General features: G+C 45.3%; 1 protein-coding gene across 3 annotated transcripts in view; it reads right to left on the minus strand.

Moving 5' to 3' along the window:
- The window catches only part of SEMA6B (semaphorin 6B), a 71,182-nt gene that overhangs the window by 41,570 nt on the left and 10,773 nt on the right, over window positions 1-18,839 (minus strand). The window contains exon 2 of one of the 3 annotated variants that reach the window (XM_074308284.1): window positions 2,600-2,717. The exons of the other annotated variants lie outside the window; for them this stretch is intronic. The gene's annotated coding sequence lies outside the window, so the exon portion shown is untranslated. The remainder of the gene's footprint in view (window positions 1-2,599; window positions 2,718-18,839) is intronic. 3 annotated transcript variants of the gene reach the window in all.

Here is an 18,839-nt window from a genome sequence, read left to right on the forward strand (position 1 = left end):
TTCAGCCTAAACATTCTGAGTTCTATGTTCTAAGATCCCTTCCAGCCCTGACATTTGATATGTCATGATATCATCCCAGAGTGCTCTTCCTAAGGCTCTCCTAAAACAATCCTCTCTGAAGGTATCCAGGACCCTCTCAATCTCCCAGCCTCTAAACAACTCCCTGAAGGGGGATAGATTAGGTAGGAGAGGCTGCCCTGTCCTTAGGGCCCAAATAATTAGGTTCTTTCCCCAGGCTTTTTCCAGATACCTTCTAGAGACTGGCTGGAAGCAGCAGGACCCCCATCCCCCACTCCCCTTCGTAACTAGGACCTATTCCTTTTCTATGATCTGCTCTAAGCTGAGCAATTGGGGAGAGAGTCAGAATCAGGTCCTGATTCACATTCCTCTCCCTTTCCCCCACCCCAATGTACCAGAAGAAGGGGGGAAAGGGTAAATCTCATATATATATAAATAAAACCTGCTAATCCCCCTCCCCCAACACACCAGATACCTTCACAATCGATATCTGCAGAAGATGGACGAATCAATTATCCAATTCACACAAGTATTAAGTGCCTACTCTGTGCAGAGTATATTTATCCAGATAAATAGCAAACCTTCCCTCTGGAACAGAAAGCTCTAGGTTCAGACCTCAACGATCTGAATCCTTGTCTATACATCTACTTCTCTTTGTCCCTGACCTCAGTCGCACACATAAGTGAAGAATTAGGGAGAAACTTCTCAGAGACTAGTTCTGCTGAAAGATCCAGTCTCAAGGACCACAACCCAAATTAGCCAATTCTCCATGCTCCCAGACCGGTAGATCTGACACAAAGCAGTGCAGCCGTAATACCGGATCAACAAATGTTTACTGATGTGCTCATGGTGTGAAAGGTGATGAGGAGGGGGAAAATTCAAAGACGAAATAGACCAGACACTATGGCACTGGCAGACGAGAATCCCCCCTCCCAGAACCCGAACCCAAACCCGAACCCTTTCCCTCATTCCACCCAAATCCTGTTTGTAGCTACTAAAATCTAGAGACTCCAGACCACTCTTCAGCCTCAATGGAAATTCCAAGAAAATCACTGGCTCACTGGGGTGCTCGCCCCTAAACAAAGGTAAATAAACTGCAGTCTCTTCCCCTCCTCTTTTATTCAGTCCTTCAACACTGAAATGGACAAGAAAGGACCTGAAATGACACCCTCTCCCCCTTTCTCTAAGTCCTGGTTGATCTCCAGGAAACCGGATCAGAGGCACAGGATTGTAATGGAGAGAAGAACATCAGAAAACCAGGGTTCGAGTCTCAACTCTCCTAAAAAGCTGTGGGATGCAGGACAAGTCATATTCCCTCTATTTAGGCTTTAGTTTTGTTTCTTCTGCTTGATGCACTCTCCTACCCCCAGCCCAGCACCCAAGAACTAGGTGCTCTCCAAAATTCCTTTCCTAGCCCTGGGACCGTTTGAGCTTGTAAGATCCGAGGAGAACCCATCTTCCCGAGCCCAAAGCAGTCTTCCTCCCTCCCAGCTTCACTAGCGTCCACCTGGGCCATCCTCCCTCTACCTCCCACCCCGGTCATACCGGGTCTGGGGGCTCCGAGGAACAGGGACCGCGGCACCAATGGGTCGCGTGTCCCGCCCCGAAAGGTGCTGGACCTCTCCGCAGCGCCACCTCTTGGGGGCCCTGAGCAGGTAGCTCTGCTACCCAAGCAAGCGAGGGTCGAGTCCGGTCCCGGGGGGTGTCTGGAGGCCAAGTGAGCACCCTCGGCTCTCGGCCCCCTCTAACTCCGAGGGGGCGGGCTCGAAGGCCCGCCCACTGACCCCCCCACAGGGGGCGGGGACTTTCCCCACTCCCTCCTTCCTACCCGATGCCCCGCTCCACCCCCCACGGGCCACCCCGAGTTCGTAGCAGGCGACAACTAAGTTGTCCCAACCCCTCCACCTCCCACGTGCAGCCGCCCCCCACCTCACGTGACGGAGCCCCCCGGGCTCCAGGGACCAATCACAGCCTGGAGGCTGCAGCACCCTCGAGTCGGGGGTGGGGTGGGGGGTGGCAAGGCTTTATTCCCCCCCAAAAAAAACATCCCCCCACAATCAGGAAGAGATAGATTCTTCCTTTGTCCCTTTGTCTCTCAGCCTGGGGGCGCCAGGGGGGGCTACAAGTCAGGCCTGGACACCTTAAGCCCAGAGCCGCGGGAGTCAGAAGGAGGGGGAGACCGGGAGAAGGGAAAAAGAAGGGGGGATGAGAAGGGTGGAGAGGAATAGTCGCTCCCCACCCAATTCAGTGCCAGCTTTGGCTGCGCCCCTTGGAGATCTGTGATCCCTCTATTGCACGCCACCTGCCCCTGCAGCTCCAAGGGTTGCCAGCCTCCTCTGAGTACCCGGGGACTCTACCCGTTCCACCCCTTACCCCCCCCTCCAGCACAGCTCACCCCAATCTTTTTTTGCTGCTACCGCTTCCACCACGGGGAGTGGGGGGCGGGGGCTGGACGTCGGGGGCGGGGGCCTAGATTTGCAGAAGCCCGTCCCCCCCCCCCACCTCAGCCCCTCCTCCGCTGTAGCTCCTGCCGCTCTCGGCCCCCGCCCCGCGCTTCCCGGGTCCCGTGCGGGGCGCTTACCTCGGCTGCCCGCGGTCCCCGGAGAGCGGCTGCGCGCGGCTCCCCGCGCCGTGCCCTGCGCTGCGCTCGGCGCGCACCTGTCCCTGCCCGCGCTGTGGCGGCGGCTCAGCCGGGCATCCTGTGGGGGGAAGGGGAGGAGGGAGAGGGGGGGAAGGAGAGGATTCGGGGGTCGGCTCCCCCCTCCCCCCCAGCACAGCCGCCGCCGCCGCAGCTGTGCGCGCCCAGGCAGCGGCACCTTGTTCGGTGCGCGGGCCGGCCAGGCGAGCTCTAAGCGGCAGCTGCAACGGGGCTGGGGCGGCTGGGGCTGCGGGGAGGGGGGGGGAGGCGCGGTCCTGTCCGGTTCTGTCCCCTCCCCTCCAGCCCCCTCAAGCCCCTTCAGGCCCTGGGCGCTCCCTGAGGGCCCCGGCTCGGGCAGCTTCAGGGCTGGGTGCGCGCACCTCCCGCATCTCTTGCACCCGCCGCGGTCGCGGCCGGAGCTCAGGCTACCCCTCTCTTTCCCTCTCTTCCCCTCCTCAGCCCGGCCCCGGCCTCAGCTGCAGCCTCAGCCTCAGCCTCTGCCTCTGCCTCTGCCTCAGCCTCAGCCTCAGCCCCTGGCGCCACGAAAAACCCGGCCCGGATCCTGTCCCCGGATCAGCCCGCCCCATGGAAGGGGGGGGGCGCGCGGCGTGGGGGCCACCCCCCCTTTTCCCACGCACCGCAGCTTCCGGAGTGACGGTCCCCTTCAGGTCTCAAAGAGAATGAATCTGTCCACCCCCACCCCCATTTGGGCAGAACACAGGGTAGAAAGAGGGTGTTGGTCCTCCTGGGACGGTGAACCCAGGAATCCTGATTTCCAGGGCCTCAGAAAGGAGACTGGAAGCCCCACTCAAAACAGAAGCCCTACCAGAGAGGGAATGCGCCCTTGGACAAGCGCTGGATAGAAATGGGTCAACCTGTGTACTCCCCCCCAAGGGGAAGATGGGGAGGGAGGAGGGATACAGAGACAGAGAAAGAGATGGCTGTCGGCTCAGATACAGCCCAGAGAGACTATAATTGATGTTGGGGAAGATCAGACGTGAACTTCAGCAGCCACACTGGGCAGCATCCTCAGCACCCTAGCCCTATGTGTAACACAGGATAAGTATGTGGATAATATGTTATATGTGTGTATGCATGTGTGTATATACACACATGTGCACTGTGTTTATATCCCATCTACTTTGATATATGGGCACAGATATACACATGCACTTGAATGCCAGTTTATGTGCATGCATTACCTGTAGAATTGGGCATACATGTGAGTATGCATCTGGCCCAGGCACCAGGGCATGCAGATTGTGCATTGTTGTCCATGGCATCCATACATCAGCACTGTATGTGTATAGATGCATATGCGTGCACCAGTACATTGAAATTAAATGCATGTATACACACCCACACATATATGTCACACATGCACACACATGAAACTGAATCTCCAGGAACAACCAGCACCCAAATGATCAGTTATTATTAATAAGTATCTGATTTAGATTCAGCAGAACTTCCTATCCTGAGTAGCAGAAGGACTCTTTCAGTTCCCCTCCTCCTAGCTTTAATTTAACCTCTACTGGGCCCTGAAGCAGGATCTCCCAATTCCCTTACTCCCACCTCTAGTTACCCTGAGAGGCCTTTGGGCCTGGTTAGGCTATTAGTAGTATTCCCTGCCAGGCAAGATAGACAGAGCCATTCTGCATATATAAGACCTTCTTTCCTGGAGATCACAGCCAGGCCAGTGGGCTTATACAGACCCATTGTATATGGATGGATTAAAGAGGCCCAAAGGCTTGGCTCTCTGGTCACAGAGCTTAGGAGGCAATTTGCAGCTGCTCCTCCCAAGGCTTGGGAACCTTTGCTTGCAAGCAGTGGAAGGAAAGAATGGCAGATATATCCCCAGCAAGCCTCGTGGGAGAAGGGGCCAAGAATGGGGGAGGTAGCTATCCAGGGCTTCCTTTGATCAGTCAATCATAACTTCAGAGAATCACAGAATCTAGGATTTAGCCTTGCGGAATCTTAAAATGATAGAACCTAAGACTCATCAATTCTTGGAATCATAGTCATAGTTGAATGTCAGAGCTGGAAGGGATTGTTGAGTCAATTAGTTCCATCTCCCACCCAGCACAGAAATCCTCGCTACAGTGTCCCTGAGTCAGTCTCTGCTTATTTCCATTGTGTGCCAACTCTGATTATTAGGAAAAACTAATAATTCTCAGTTAATGTTTGCTCAGAGCCTAATGAATAGTCCAGACTGTCAGAATTGGAGGAATTCAAGGGGAGATGGAGGACAATGTCTCCTCCTCCGCTTTCTGTCTTCATCAGACTTGGTTGTCCCTTTTACTTCCCGTTTCCTTCCTTTTCCTGGCCAGTTGTCAAGCCCTGGAGTCTTCAGGGCCATGCTCTCTGTTTAACTCTTCCGAGCTACCCCCTCCCCCTAGTACATAGCCAGAGTGCCAGGTAAAGGGCTGCAAGGGCCCACTCTCTCCAGCAGGAGGAGCTCTGGCTTATTTGGGGGGACACTCTACAGAGGTGCAGTGCAGTCATTATGATTGGGTCTACAGAATGGGTTCCTACATTTTGGGTGGGTGAGTATGGGGCAGTTACTAGCTTTGTTGCTACTGTTCTATAAGACCTAGAGGCCTATGCCAGTAGAGTTTCTATGGATTAGAAGGGCATGAGACTCCCTGCACCTGATCGGTGTCCTCAACCATTCTGCTGACAGACAGAAAGGCTGCCTGGCAGTGACTACATTCTTCTGATGACCAAGCCTTCCTGTCTGGCTCTAAAGGCAAATCAACTTGAACCACAGCACCAGCTGTGCTGAGACCCGCCCTGCCCCTTCACCTCTGTCCCAGGAGTACCTTTTTCATTTCCCCTCTTCCCTCTCTGTCCCCCATGCAGTGCGAGCTCTAAGCTGCCAAAGTAACAGTGACATTGCAATGTATTTTCCCTGTCAAACATCAGCATTAGGGCCCCCTGAAGTCTCTTCTATTCTGAATCATAGAACATAGAGCATTGCCTCTGGGGAAAAACAAAAACAAAAACAAAAACAAAAAACAACTTAGAACTCACAACTGCCAAGGTTAGGGGCATCAGGGATGATTTGACCAGTTCTCTCATTTAACAATGGGAAACCAGGCCTAGAGAGGATTTTCCCTGTCATACATTAACATTAGGGCCCTCTGAAGTCTTTTCTAGTCTGAATCATAGAACATAGAACATTGCAATTGGAAGAACCTAGAACTCACGACTGCCAGGTTTAAGGGCCTTAGAGATGATTTGGCCAGTTCTCTCACTTAACATATGGGGAAACTGAGGCTTAGATAATAAATGACATCCAAAATCAGAGAGGAAGGAAGTCTGTATCAGAGCCAGGAATAATTCAGGTTTCCTGACTCAATCCAGAGTTTCATCTGCTACAGCATGATTTCTCTAGGCCTACCAACACTGATTCATTCTCTCCTTCCTGTGAAAGACAAAGATTCAGAATTGGTCATTTTTATGGCTAAGGCTGTTGTGTAGCAGAGGTGTGAAAGGGACAGCAGAGCTAGGTGCCCAACTTGGAGCCCCTCCCTACTTGTTAAGATTGACTTGATAGTCTTAGCTTCCCCGAATGAGTGAGAGAAGAACTAATACAGCTAATAATTAATATGAGGAATAGCACAGATAAGAAAAAGGTGGAAGGATGTCCTCCCCTTAACTACTCTTCCCCCAATCACATCAACAGTGGATTAAGCCCCCTCTCCAGAGGGCAGGATTTCAGAGCAGAGGAATCCAGAGCAGAGGATTTCAATTACACACATCCAAGGAAAATTTCAGCTCCAACTACCCCTCCATCCCTTCCTTCAGAGCTATTGGGTTGGAAAGAGATAAGGGGTCTTGTTAATGTCTGCTGGGAAGGAAATCGGGGTCTCTTTAGGCTGGTTCCACAAGAATGGAAAGTTACTCTAATATAGGAATTTCTTTTCCCTCTCTGGGGCTTTCCACCTGATGGTTCCTTCCAGCTTTCATTCTGTGATATCTGTTCCAAAGGATCCTTCTACTTCTGATATACCAACTTCTGTTTTAAAGGCCCTCCCATCTCTAGACAGTCTGTTCATGATATAACTTCCTTTCTCCTGGGGAGTAGTCAGAAAAGCTGGAAAATGGGTTGTAACTGGGGCTTAGAACAATGGCCCTCCTCCCCCATCCAGCTAGGAGGTGGGAGCAAAGGTGTCCCCTTTCTCTCATTTTCTCTAGTCAAGCATCTACCACTAGCTATGAATGGGTCCTTCATGGCCAGGGGTCAAGTTTACCAGAGGGTTCCCTCTATGGGAAGAAACCATCATTGACCTCCTTTCCCTCTCCCAGGACCACTGGGCTAAAAGTTTGGTTGATGGCCTTTTTTGACTTGTACTGAAGAGAGGAGGAGGGAGGAAGGAAGGATAGTAGGGAGAAGGAAGCAGCAATTGCTCCAGGCTTGGAAGTAGAAGATGACCCAGTGAGACTCAGTGAGGGACTTGCCCAAGCTTGAATACAAAGTGAGGCTGGTAAGTTTTGACTTGTAGTCTGACTTCAGGAGTCACTCTGATTATCTCCATTCTGGTCTTCTCCTCATCAAAATCCTTAGATTGAACTCTTGGCTTCTAGTTCTGGTTAGACTACTTTCCCTATGGTTATCTGTCAGATCACCTCCTTTCTCTAAACCTCAATTATCCCTATCTGTGAAATGGCTTTCTGGCCGGTCCTCCTATCTGAAACACCAGCTTTCACTTGAAGCCTTCATGGTTCCTATCAAGAATCCAATTGTGTTTTTGTTTTTGTTTTTCAAATAGACATCCAGGCAGCTGGGAAAAGAGGAGGGAATATCTAACACAGAAGTGGAGGATCATCAGTACAGACACATTCTGGGAAGAGAAGAGAGACTGCACTTGATTTGGGAAGAAAGCACTTTTTGGAGGCCAAAGAATTTATGTTTCCTCATCTCTTTGGCACATTGACATATTTGACCCATATCCTATTTGCCTAGACACATTACTCTGTGATTCTGGGCCTTTTCTGCATCTCCCAAAGGGCTGTTTGAAGAGGAGCTGGAGACTAGAGACTGTTCCTTTAAGGATGTCTCACCTATCCCCAATCTGAAATCCAGACCTTCCACTTCCAGGAGTTCTGGCTCCCAGTGATGCCCTTATCCTCAAATACCCTAGCCTGACCTAAGGAACAATCCTAGTGGTGGGGATGGAAGAAATAGCTATAGAAGCAGGGGCCGATTGGCTCAAGTGGGCAAGTGAAGTAAGAGTCAACTATGGAAATCCCCTTCAGGGAGATGGAAATAATGGGAAGGATCGCTCCTTAAGATTAGGTGAAATGGGGAACAGTGATCAGGGAAAAACAGAACTGTCCCTGGATCTTGACTTTGAGCATAGGGAAGAAGCTAGTGATCAGGGTCCAGGATCACCAGACTGGCATTAGCTTTATTTGGCAGAGAGGGTACTGACCAGTGATTTCCAGCTCAGAGCTGCCTCAGGCTCCTGGCATGGTCATGGAGACAAAAGGGGCAGTGGGCAGAAGTCTTGAGACCAGTTTTCTCAGTGGAAAGCCAGGAGCCTTAGGCTTTGGGATGGGTGGGGTAGGAATGGGTTAGAGAGGAGGGCCAGGCTGGCACCAGCTTGAACAAGAATGATTAAGGCCCAGGTGCCCATGAGCAGCTGTCCTGCCCTATAACTGCTACTGAGCCTCATAGATATAATTGTCACTTGACAGGTTTTTCTTCCCCCAAATTCCCTCTTCTTCCTCCCCCCAAAAAAAAACAAAAAATGAAAAAAGTCAGCTGCTTGGCAGGCCCAGCAGATGTGAAATAAATTCTCCCAGAATCATAGGCTCCCAGCTGGCCTGCCCAGCATGATATGGTTGTTGAGTGCCAGGCAGGCACTACTCTGGCATCAGGGTGCCCATAGGCATGGCTCTGAAGGGGAGAACACATTACAGGCCCTATCACCATCTTAATGCAGGAGGAAATAACCTGCACTCCCCATCCCCCATCACAACACTTTCTCATCATGTCACCTTGAGGCAGGATAAGGGGAAACTGGGTCTCAGAAAAAATGTGTCACTTGGGTCACATAGTAAATAGGTAATAAGGGAACTTTCCTGGCATTCTTCATGTCTAAAGACTTTTCAAAGGCCCCTATGTTGGGAGGACAGTGAAAGGCATCGAGGTCAAGGGATTTCACTGACTTCCTCCTGCTTCTCTCTTTCCACCAGACTACTACATGGGAAAGGTCTCTCTAAGACCTCAGGTTTCTCATGTAAGTCTGATCATTGCAAAGGATAGAGGGAGAGAATGGAGAGGGAAGAACTGAAGAAGGTTCTCTATGGCTTCAGCCATTCAAAATACTTATCCTGTCTCCCAGCTCCTGATTTATGTCAGTTATGAGAGTACACTCCATGAATCTTGAAGTGGAGACCCTTGCAAGGATTATAGGAGATTTGGGACATTACAGGGGAAATAGGGACATGATGGCAACTGGGGAGTACAGGGGACTCAGGGAATTTCTAGGATGAATAAAGGACTTGGGAAAAGGAGAGGGGCAAGGGCTCCCTAAAGAGAATGGTGGACTGGGAGATGAGACATTCCTGGAAGCCCTCCCCCTCCCCAGCCCCAGTCCCAGCTTGGTTTTCTGTGTCTGTGATGGAATGCTCCCAAGCCCTTACCTCCCCAGCTCCACAGTTTCAGGCAGCTGCTGCCTCTCTAGATCATGGCTGACAGACGGAGCTTCCCTGAGCGTCAGGCCGCCCATCCCCTCCCTCTGTCTCCCCCTTCCCTGTAGCCAAGCAGCCTCACAGGGCTCCCTTTCTTCTCTCTCTAGTTCCAAGCTCAGGCTCCCTCCTCACCTTTCTCCTTTTCCTTTTCTCATTTTCTGCAAACTCTAGTGGGGAGGGGGAGAGGAAGAAGATTGAAGCTTGTGGGGGAGGGTTGGGGGGAAAACAGCTTTGTTATGAGATAGGGAAGCTCTTTCAAAGGAGAATAGAGCTGGGATGATCCTCAAGGGAAATGTGGAGAGAGAGATAGACAGACAGACACACAGATACAGAGATATACAGATACAGAAAGCAAGAGGGCTATTAGAGACATAGAGGGAGGCAGCGATCAAGACATAGAGGAGATACTCTGAAACATGGAGAGGAATTGGGAGACAGAGATTGAGAAACACAAAGGGGGGACGGAGAAAAAGGGAAAGATAGGGATGGAAAGAGAAAAAAGAGGATTGGAAAATGAGGAATAAAGAGAGAAGGCAGAAGGAAGGAGAGGCAGGGAGTGCCTGAAGAGGTAAAGCAGAAATGAAGGCAGAAACAGCCTGAGGGAAAAAGCAAAGGGATGGGGGAGAGGCTTTGGGAAAAGAGCTAAGGCAGATCCATGAGCCAAGCTTCTAGCAGCTCTTTTCTCTGTATTCTTTTTCCTCTAACTGGGGGCACTTTCCTGTCCTGGAATAATATGGTGCTAACCTCCTCTGATAGTGGTGTATGTATGTGACAAGATTGCAATTTCCTGCCCTCATCTTGGGGACCATTCCCCTATACTGAATATCTAGAAGGGTCATGCCCTAGCCCTCTAGTCACTATGGATCTTGGGTATTTTTGTTAATGGTCAGAGGGCATTGACTGGAGGAAGCTCATATGTGTCTATGTCACCCATGAGTATTGAGGCTATATGTACGCATGTGTATCACATATATGTACACATGTACGTGTTCCAGCATTGATGTCCGTGTGTTTTGTATTTGTATGTGTATTTTCCCCTGTACTTATGCATTTTGTATCATATGACTTAGAGAGCTGGAAGAGACCTGAGAGATCATCTGAGATTCTAGTTCAATTCCTTCATCATTCCAAAGAGAAAACTGAGGGCCAGAATGGGGAAGAGATTTGACTGGCATTAGCCAGCTAAAAAGTAGCAAAGCTGGCATTCTAAGTTTTGACTCCCAATCTTTTGCCCTTTCCATTCTATCAAGCTGCCATAAGTGTGTCCATGTGTCTTTGTGTTGGTGTGCATATGTGACTGTAGGAATGCTGTTGGATAATTGAATATAAATCCAGTTTATCCTGAATTCTCAATGAACCGAGTGCAGTGCGCCTTCCAGCCTCCCTCTCATTGCCCTTGGGACTCGGCAAACTCTATTCTTGCTGCATCCAACTATATGTCCTTGGCAATTGTTGGGATGTCACTTTGGGCCTTTTTGGGCCACTCTTGGGCCCTGGGAAAACAAAAATGATGCTAACGCCATAGGAATATAGGATTCTCATTTCTCTCAGAAGAGATGGAGAGCTGCTGACCTCTTTTCTCCTCAGGGTCCCATTTTCAGGTTAGAAAAATTTCCAAAAAAGTGGGATAAACCTAAAGCCATGACCCTTATCAGCATATGCAAATGAACTCCAGCTTTATTGAAGGCAGTCCTGGGAATACCCACCTGCCACAGAGCTTAGCCAGTCCCTGTCTGGAGAATTTTGATAGTTTCTAGGAGCAGGAAGGAGACTTAGTAATTGCTCTAATTTTTCCATGCAAATCAGGCTCTGTTGGAATCTGTTAATTTTTTAAATTTAATATTTAACGTACATCTCTATTATGCTTTCCTAGATATCAGCCCAGGTTTTCAGGTGCAGTGAATTCTGGGCGCATTCTCAGGCAGGGACAACTGAGATTTGCATATTCACACTAATTTCATCTTTTCACAAATTCAGAACAGATTAATCGGCAGCTAATTAGCACCAAGAATCCCCCCCCTCCCATTAGCTATTACTGGGTACAAAGCTGGGACTATGGCAGGGGGGAGGCAAAGGGTCCAAATAGCTTGAATCATGCCCAACTGCTAGGGATAGTTCTGTGTTCCTTGGACATATAGGGCTTAATCCTTTTGCCCCTTCCCACAATCTCTTAAGTCCCTCACTTCCCCATCCATTCTCTGATCTTTTGAAGAAAGTAGCTGGTTCAATGGAAATATCCTCAAAACACGATAAGGAATAAGAAGACTTGAGCTTTAAATTCTACTAGTCCCACTCCCTTTCAGTGTGACCTTCCTGTCCTTAGAACCCATTGACTTCATCTGTGAAATGAAGGGTTTGACCATAATTTCCAAGATCTCTTCTGGCTCAGATTGTTTATGATTCTATGATTCTAAGCTTCGGACTCCAAGGTTGGAGGTTGAAATTCTGCGGCTGTGATTCTAGGTTAGATGATTCTCCCCAATGCCTGTGATCATCTTCAGCATCTTGTGACAATTCAGTGCTAAGTCATAAAACTATGTTAAGAGCAGCTTCATAGGAGGACTGGGTGTGTGAATGACCTCAGTGATCGATTGCCTCATCATTGAGGGTTGGGATAGAAAGAAAGAGGCAGATGACTCTAAAGCTATCTGTCTGGGGTGCTTTCAAATTAATGCTTACTTCAACATCCCAAAAGATCTTTGCTGTCCTCAGTTTCTTCCACAATACAGATAGATCATAGTCATTTTCCCATCTTAACAGATCCTCCTCATGAGTTGCTATGACTGAAAACATCAGTGGCCAGCTCTCTGGTGAGAGGCTTTTCTGATTTTAAAGTTAACTGGTTCTCAGATCACAGACCCACAATCCATTGGATGACCCTATCAAAGTAAAAACACTGCTCCATTGGCAAAGCCTTTCATTACTCAGGGTCACCCCCATATTATAACAAGGAAAAGACAATAAAGAAGCAATAAAAGATTTGGTTTAAACTAAGATACCCCAAAGAGACAAATGTAGAGACTGAGACAGAGAGAGATAGAATATAAAATTAAGTTTAAAAAAGGAGATGAGCTGTTTGTGTGGCAATAAAAATACTCAAGTACGCCACTTGAACCCACAAAACATGGCAAAGTGTAGAGGAAAGCCCTTTAAACCAATAGACAAGTCATCAGTGGAACATGCAGGGAAGAAAAAGAATAAGAATGGCAAAGGATGATAAGGCATGGATGGGTTACTCTTTGTACCAATGGAGGAAACACCAATACTGATGAGACCTTAAATACACTGAAGTATAATAGAATCCTAGAGATCACAGAATCTCAGAATGGGAAGGGATCCAATCCAACTTAGATTGGAAAAAGAATCTTTTTCAAAGGCACACTAACCAAGTATTTATACATCCTTTGCTTGAATCATCCAAAGAGAATCAATCAATAAACATGTAGTTATTAAGCATCTATTACATACCAGATGCTGAGAATATGCATATGAAGAATGAAACAAATTTTCAAAAGATAACAATAAAAACATTTTTTAAAAGAAAAATCCCAAAGAAGCAAGTAGACTCAAAGAGATTAAATCTCTGGGATCTATTATTGTATCCTTGAATCCATAAAGATCCTGAATATGTTGTCTGGATTCATGTCATAAAAAAGGAAAGCATTTCAGAGCTGCTTAAACAAACAAACAAAAAAAAGATCATGGATAAGTTCCTATAGTGGGGCTCCAGACAAATTAGTAGGAGCAGTATTCTAAGGTTACAATGTACATATTATGCCCATTTTTTTTAAAATTTGTCAACCAGAAAGTTTTTATTAAGTGGCTACACACCCGGTATGTTAGATAGCCAGTATGGCTAAAAATAGAAATAAAAAGAACCTGCTTCAAGGACTTATATATATATATATTTTTTTTTACTTAATAATTTTTTATTATATATATATTTTTTATAATATTATCCCTTGTATTCATTTTTCCAAATTATCCTCCCCTCCCTCTATTCCCTCCCCCCGACGACAGGCAATACCATACATTTTACATGTGTTACAATATAGTCTAGATACAATACATGTGTGTGAATATCATTTTCTTGTTACACAATAAACATTAGATTCCGAAGGTACATGCAACCTGGGCAGACAGATATTAGTGCTAACAATTTACATTCACTTCCCAGTGTTTCTTCTCTGGGTGTAGCTACCTCTGTCCATCATTGATCAACTGGAAGTGAGTTGGTTTTTCTTTATGTTGAAGATTTCCACTTCCATCAGAATACATCCTCATACAGTATTGTTGTTGAAGTGTACAGTGATCTTCTGGTTCTGCTCATTTCACTCAGCATCAGTTGATTTAAGTCTCTCCGGGCCTCTCTGTATTCCTCCTGCTGGTCATTTCTTACAGAGCAATAATATTCCATAACCTTCATATACCATAATTTACCCAACCATTCTCCAACCGATGGACATCCATTCATCTTCCAGTTTCTAGCTACTACAAAAAGAGCTGCCACAAACATTTTGGCACATATATGTCTCTTTCTGCTCTTTAGTATTTCTTTGGGATATAAGCCCAGTAGTAGCGCTGCTGGGTCAAAGGGTATGCACAGTTTGATAACTTTTTGGGCATATATTATGCCCATATTTTCAAAGAGATAGGAATAAAATGGACACCAGTACATAAATATTAAACATTCAAAAATTATCTTAAAGAAATTGGCCTGGCTCTTAGAGGAAAAACACAGAAAAAGTGATTGTTCAATTAAACTCTAAACCAAAATTAAAATGGTATTTTTTTCTAACATTTCTCTGTAATACTAGGGTATCCAAGAAGGTAGAACATGGAAAATCTATTAGCTGTTTCCATGCTGCTTACAAACAGTCCTGTGCCTCTTAAAACCTTAAAAAAGAACTTCTTAAAACTTTTTCCACTTGTGACCCCATCTCACCTGAGAATTTTTTTTGTGACCCCAGGTATATAGATATGTAAAATAAGTATACAAATCAAACATTTACTGATTACAATTTCACAGCCACCACATTCAGTTATAAGACCCCATTTAGGGTCAGGAATCACAGTCCAATAAGCTAGGCTTTAAAAATAAAACATTCTCTTGACCTAACCATCCCTTCTAGTTATCATTCTATATCTCTTTTCCCTTTTGTGGCTGATAAAATTGATAATCAATTTCTTTACTTTCTCTCCTCTCTCTTCTAAACAAATCCTCTTCAGTCTGACTTCTTGTAATGTGCTGTTGTCTTCAGAAACTGCCGATCTCTCTCTGGTCTAGAGGAGAGACTTCTTCCTCCAGAGAGCCGCCTCAAGTCTGGTCCAAACAAGACTCTCTATCTTTCATGGGCGTGGGATAATGCAAGGGCTTCTGGGAAAAAAATTATTTCAACCAATGAACTTGCTCCTCCTAAGCATGCAAGCTCCTCCCCAGGAATTCAAAGGGGTTGAACTCCTAGTAAAGACCAGAACTAGAGAATTGTTAAGTACTGACTTAGCACTTAGTAAGAACCTAATATCTCATTATCTCATTAGCACTTAGTAAGAACCTAACATCTCCCCCTTTCTTTTGATTTAGAACATAGGGTGGTCATGACCTTGAAACATAAATCCATCAGTATAGGAGGCATTACACATAATTACATAGATTACATAAATACATAGTAACATAGTAACATAACACATGCTAGAAGTATGTAACAAATAACATGATCAAATAATCATAAATTGAAAATTTATAAATGTCCATAAGTCCATTGTCCATTAGTCTCATCTTGTGTTAGGAAGTCCAATGATTCTTGCTGGTTTTAAAGTTCTTTAACAGTTTTCTTATTAGCCATGCTCTTTCAGTGTCAGATGTTTCTTAGATTTTATCCTTTGTTTTGAGGTCTTTCTCTTTTTCTGTCTCTCTCCAATGGACAAGGCGAATACGACTCATTGGCACCCATCTGATTCCTTCTCCATCTGAAGAAATACGAGCAAACCCTCTCCCCCAGGCAGCTAATTTATCTGGTCTCTTCCATTCACCACTTTCTGGGTCTCTCCACATCACCTGGCGATTATCTAAGGACAGTAGAGCTGCTCGCACTGGACACTGCCCTTCTGGTGGGTTATAAAACCTGTCTGCCAGAGCCAGTGCATCTTTGTCAAAAATTAGAAAATTAATGGTATAGAGAACTAAATTTAGAAGTTCTCTAGGGTTACTTGTGGCTCCCCCTTTCTTTTGTTTTTGGAGGAGTGTCTTAATGTCTCTGTTTCTTCTCTCTACTATTGCCTGACCTTGCGGATTAAAAGGTATTCCAGTAGTGTATAAAATCTTATACTGCGCACAAAAGTGTGCAAAATGTTTAGAACTATATGCAGGTCCATTATCTGTTTTTATTTCTTGTGGCACACCCATAATTGCAAATGCTTGGATAAGGAATTCAGTGACCACTCGAGCTGTCTCTTTTGCTGTTGGCACTGCAAAAGTGAATCCTGAAAAGATATCTACTACCATGTGGATGAAAGACAGAGGACCAAAATATTTATAATGGGTCACATCCATTTGCCAGATTTCATTGGGTTTCAAACCATGAGGATTATTCCCTGGAAGGAATGTAGGAGCGTGGAATGGAAGACAAGCTGTACAGCTTTTTACTATGCTCCTAGCTTCCTCTCTTGTTATTCCAAATTGTAAATGTAAAGCTCGAGCAGCCTGATGATATTTAGAATGAGATTCTTGTGCTTCCTGAAATAAAGGAGTACTGGCTAACATGGTTAGAAGGCTATCTGCCTTTGAATTTCCATCAAAGATAGGACCTGGAAGTCCACTATGTGAGTGGACATGCAAGATATAAATCTTGCCTGGATGTTTTCTCACTTGCTCTTGAAGTTCCTTAAAGAACTGATATGTATTAGAGGCTGCAAATTTTATTTGGGCTGTGGCAATTCTTTGTACTACATATACTGAATAGGCTGAATCAGTAATTATATTTATATCTCCTGGATAATAAGATTGCATATAATTCATTCTGCTGAGTGGACTGAAAAGGAGTTCTGACTACTCTCTTTATAGTTAAGTCACAAGAGAATACAGTGCAAATATTATGTTTGGATGCATCTGTAAAGATAGTTGGTCCTTTAAGAGGAACTTTAGAAACCTTTTCTTCAAGAATCCATTGCCAATTATGTAATAGTCTGGTTATCTTTAATGGAGACCCATGTGCAAAATTTGGAGCCATGGCTAATAAAATTTGCCATTCTTGCATGGTCTCACAGCATACATTAATTTGTGCATTAGTATAGAATGTGTATATTTTTTCAGGACTTATTCCAGATAATTGTATTACTCTTAATAGCCTTTAATAAAATTCTAGCCACAAGCACTGGGTAAGGAGTAAGGCTTTGTTCTGGTTGTGCTGGGAGGTTCACCCACTCAATCACACTGTCTCCTTGATGAAGGACTTCTGTAGGTGCCTCTTTTGTAGCAAAAACTGATATTTCCAAGGGTTTTTGAGTGACTCTTTCAACCACATTGGATAAAATCAGTTCAACTTCTCTCAAAGCTTCTTGTGCTTCTTTTGTAAGCTGGCATGGTGAATTTAAAGCACTATCTCCCCTTAAAATGTCATATAGAGGTTGCAGTTGATTGGTAGTTAAGCCGAACACTGGATGCATCCATTGGATATTTTCTATTAATTTTTGGAAATCATTTAAGGTTCAACTTCTCTGTTCTTAAAGAAAGCTTTTGTACCATGAGTGTCTTAGGATATACTTCATATCCTAAATATTGAAAAGGAGCATGTCTTTGAATTTTTTCTGTAGCTATATGCAGTTTGTAGTATTTTAGTATTTCCATGGTCTTTTGTAGACATGCTTCTAACATTTGTTCCTCAGGTACACATCCCAAAACATCATCCATATAATGTAACAATATTGCTTTCGGAAAGGCTTTTCTTACTGGAGCAAGAGCAGCAGCAACATACATTTGGCACATAGTTGGGCTGTTTTTCATTCCCTGTGGCAAAACTGTCCATTCATATCTTTTATAAGGCTCAGCCAAATTAACACTAGGCACTGAAAAATCTAATCTTTTCATATCCTCCTTATCTAGAGGGATAGAATAGAAACAATCCTTAATGTCTATAACCCAAAGAGGCCATTCTCTAGGCAACTGAGTAGGAGATGGAAGTCCAGACTGAAGAGTTCCCATAGTTTCCATCTGTTCATTTACTCTTCTTAGATCAGTTAACATCCTCCATTTTCCAGATTTCTTTTTCATCACAAATACTGGGGAATTCCAAGGACTTAGAAAAGGCCACAAGTGTCCTTGGTCAAGTTGTTCGTTCACTATGTCTAATAAGGCCTGAATTTTATCACTTCTTAAGGGCCACTGTTCTACCCACATGGTGAATCAGTCTTCCACTGAATAGGAACCGGTGAAAGTGCAGGTAGGCCTTCAACAGTAGCCCTGCCTAAAAAGCCAAAGTGCTTATTTGTAATCCTATCTGCTGTAAAATGTCTCTTCCCCACAGATTGATGGAGATTTTTTCAAGTATAAAAGGAGTAAAAACTCCTGTTTCACCTTCAAATATCCATCTCAAAGGCCTAGCACGAACTTCTGCTGCTATTGCTCCTCCTACCCCAGACATGTAGGTGTCTGCCTTAATCTTTGGCCAGTGACTGGGCCAATTCGCACCTCTAATAACTGTATGCTCTGCACCAGTGTCTACCAATCCTTCAAATGGTATTCCATTTATATAAATAGTAAGCATAGGTCAGTCAGCTGTCATAGCTGCTGTCCAATATATTCCTGGATTTTGTTCATTGGAGTCAGAATCTAGGCGACTATCACCAGGTTGCTTATTAGGGGTACATAACAATAAGCCTGATGCTACTACTTCTCCTGGTTGATAAATCACACTTTGTCTACCTGTGTTAGTGACATTTTAGACATGGAGTTTTAGGTCTTTTCTCACCATGTCTTCTTACTCTATCTCCATATTTACACTGAGCTCTTAGATGCCCAATTTTTCCACATTGGAAACATCGCCGAGTTTCTCTCGAAGTCCCTTGCCAGGAGGACCCTGTCTTTCCATATTCATAATAGTCCGGGTGTAAAAAGCATTTGTTCCCACTGTGGCACATCGTCTTATGATCTCCTCTAAAGGAGCATCTTTGTCTAATCCCCATATAATTTTTTTTTGCAAATTTCATTGGCATTTTCCTTAGCCAGATGTCTGGTCATTATTTCTGTAGTTGCATTTTCTCCAATAGTTCTTTTGACAGCAGTTTGCAAATGTCCCACAAAATCTGCAAAAGGTTCATTGGGACCTTGCTCTACTTTAGTGAAATCCTCTCCCTGATCTTTCTGTCCAGGGAGGACACTCCAAGCTTTTATTGCAGCCTTAGCAATTTGCTCATATATTGTCATGGTATAATTAATCTGTTCTGAATTCTCTCCATACCGACCTTCACCAGCTAAGTGCTCAAA

The sequence above is a fragment of the Sminthopsis crassicaudata genome, chromosome 1, assembly GCF_048593235.1.
Source record: "Sminthopsis crassicaudata isolate SCR6 chromosome 1, ASM4859323v1, whole genome shotgun sequence".
NCBI lineage: Eukaryota > Metazoa > Chordata > Mammalia > Dasyuromorphia > Dasyuridae > Sminthopsis > Sminthopsis crassicaudata.